Consider the following 3,082-nt stretch of genomic DNA (forward strand, 5'->3'; position numbering starts at 1 on the left):
CGAATTCTAAGGCAACGCAAATATTAAGGTTAAGAGGCTGAGCTCGTAGATGATGATAAATAACATAGTTATGTATAATATAATACATTTCTGACTGTATATCCCTGTAATTATTACACACTGTAGCTTTAAGTATATAATTCCACATGTGTTAATTCATAGTTTTGATGTCTGTATCTTGAATATATATACATATATATATATATATATGTATATATTTATATATACATATATATAGGCTATAGTGAGTCTGTTTAATGTTTTTCTTATTTTTATTGCTGCGCTCATTGGCTGCTTTGCCTCCTGACGTCATTGGGTCTCCTACCTTCGTCCTCGCTTGTGTCTGCGCATGCGCAGCAGAGTACAGTCAGTGCAGTGGAGGAGGCTGATTCACAGAAACACGGAGAGTGGGCTTGCAGCTGTGTCCAGGCTCCGTGGGACGGTTCGGTTCGTGCAGGTACCGTTTTCTGTCACGCTGTAATTCAAAGCAGAATTTGTCCTGTTAGCCTCACCGGAAGCTCTGGTATATCCTGGTTCTCTGTGTGAATCGGCCAGAAGTGGACCTCTGCTCTGGTTCTGGTTCTGGTTCTGGTTCTTGACCTCTGCTGTAAGGTCCGTGGGTTCAGCTTTCCTGTCGTGGGTGTTCCTGTGACCACTCACAGGACTCACGGTCACGCTGCGGTCACAGCAGGACTTGGTCCTCCAGGAAACGTCAGCTGTTTGTCTTTTTCTCTGCTGCTTCCTGCTGGAACCAACGCTCCTTCAGAAAAGCTCCACTTTGTTCGGTTTTAGTTCGCTGGTTCTGATCCGGTCCAGATAACACCAGACTCTGCCTCCAATTTAATGAGTCTGTACATACAGCTTTATCCGGCTGGTGTTTCATCCACCAGGCTTGTTGCATTTGTAACAGATGACTACTTTATTCATATCGTTCATGTGTATTCTAAATGCATTGGTTAAGGTATTTTTTTTATTGTTGGGTAAAATGTAAAGGTTTTCGTTTCAGATTGGTGAGCCGAATAATTCCGATCTTTATACCCTTTAATGCAGTCATGTTTGTTTTAACGTGTTTGTGGTAATTAACCGTTAATGTGAATTTAATGGCACTTCTCTTGATCATTTCACCCACTTCAGACGTCACGTCTAGCTACTGGAAATGATGGTTCTTCTGGAGAAATATGTGGGAAGTAACAGAAAATAACCTGATTACAGCAAAGGTGTGAACCTTTGTTTCACTTTTGCAAACCTAAAGTAGAATATTTTTTTCCATATTAGCATATGAACCATATAAAAATAACCAAACAATCATAAATTAGACCTTTACTTCAACTGCTGCCTTTTGGCATAAACAGTTTATATGTCATTTCCTTCTTTGAGAGTAATAGTGGTCAAGTATTGGGGAGGGATTGGAATTATTTGATTGATTATATTGATATCACAGAGGAGAAATTTACTTGTTACATCAGCTCAAAATAGTCAAAGAAGAAAAGTACATTAATATTAATCTGATGGACCCTGTCTGCACTGAAAGTAGCTTCATAAAGTGGACATTTATGCATTTGCTTGTTCAATTCTGAATGTATTTTGCTTAAAAGGAAGGACAAAATGGGCTGCTCAGTAGCGCTGTGGGTAGCACTGCTACCTTGAAGCAATAAGGTTCAGGGTTTGATTCTTTCTCCATGGAGTTAACATATTCTCTCTGAGCATGTGTGGGTTCTCTCTGGGTACTCCACCTTCCTCCCACAGTCCAAAAACAGGACGGTTATTACCAAAAGACATTACTGGAAGAGAAAAAAAAAATACCTTGTACAAATTTTACTTATTGCAGCTCTTAAATGCATCATGGCTGAAGCCTGGTCCACAAACGTGGATTTAAAAAGGTCTGAGAAATCTGTCATATGGAATAAATAACTTGTTGCCGGAAGCTTCAAAAAGACATATTTGTTAATAGGTGGAAACCGGCCATGACCATACTAATGCAGTAAAAATCTCCTTTATATATTTATTTATTTTTTTTCTTTTTTATATATGTATTTTACTCCTTTATTTTTACTTAATTATTTTATTTTTATTTCATTCATCTATCTCCATTAGCGCAGTATTTAATTGATAACTACCGGTATGTTTGTTAGTTACTCATGTTTAACCAGTACCGTAGTTTTCGGACTATTAGCCGCACCTGAATATAAGCCGCAGAAGCTAAATTGCATGATTTGTACATATACAAGCCGCACTGGACTATAAGTTGCAAGGTCGAAAAATTGGGAAAAAGTTGCAGCTTATAGTCCGAAAATTACGGTATACTGCAAGCGAAGAGCAGCAGACTGAACGTGGGCTTGTATTAATATATCTGTGGAAGTTGCAAAAATTGGAATAAAAATTAAGTTATAAAAAAACAATGATTGTTAGGTTAATTGGCTTCTCTAAATTCTCCTTATGGATGAGTGGGTGTATAAATGGTTGTTTGTCCTGTTTGTCTCTGTGTTGCCCTTTGTTTTAGTCTTTTTCCTGCTTCACAACGGAAGGCAGCAGCTTGACAAAGCCATGATGGCAATTATTTTACATCCAAGCAGTATGCAGTTCTTCATTTATACACACACACATCAATTTCAAACAGATGGTATCGTTATGGTATCGGTATTGGCTGATACTGCACAGCCAGGTATCTGGTATCGGGACCAAAAAAAAAGGCATTGGTGCAACACCAATTTTTTGTAGTACTTTTTTCAGCTGATACAAAGCAGACTTTAAATGGGAGCATGTTTTGTCTTTCTGAAATCAGAAAATGAGACGCTTTCTGCAAACTGACACCTCAGCATCAGAGCTCTCTGCCATGTCCGCCGTTTTTCTGGGAAGCCTTTGACAGACAGAGATGCTGCTTATCTCCACGAGCACATGGAGCGCTGCTTCCTCACCCAGCTCTGCTGTTTTTACAGGCCAGCGCTTTGGGATTTTCTCTGGCTGTTTCTAATGGAAGAGATGTTTTGTTATTCTTGTTGATCTTAGTGGAGCTGCCTCATATGTCAGATAACAGCTGCTATGATCCGAATTCTTGCAGCATCAAAGCTGCGAAGGACTGCTG

General features: G+C 39.2%; 1 protein-coding gene across 3 annotated transcripts in view; it reads left to right on the top strand.

Annotated features, from left to right (window-relative positions):
• Positions 1–361: 361 nt before the first annotated feature.
• kiaa0513 (KIAA0513 ortholog) overlaps positions 362–3,082 on the top strand; it is a 34,396-nt gene continuing 31,675 nt past the window's right edge. For 2 of the 3 annotated variants that reach the window (XM_015388908.1, XM_015388910.1), the window contains exon 1: positions 362–457. The gene's annotated coding sequence lies outside the window, so the exon portion shown is untranslated. Of the gene's footprint in view, positions 478–3,082 lie in introns of all 3 variants that reach the window. The other variant, XM_015388909.1, reaches the window with a different exon arrangement.

The sequence above is a fragment of the Cyprinodon variegatus genome, unplaced genomic scaffold, assembly GCF_000732505.1.
Source record: "Cyprinodon variegatus isolate N-32 unplaced genomic scaffold, C_variegatus-1.0 Scaffold442, whole genome shotgun sequence".
Lineage (NCBI taxonomy): Eukaryota > Metazoa > Chordata > Actinopteri > Cyprinodontiformes > Cyprinodontidae > Cyprinodon > Cyprinodon variegatus.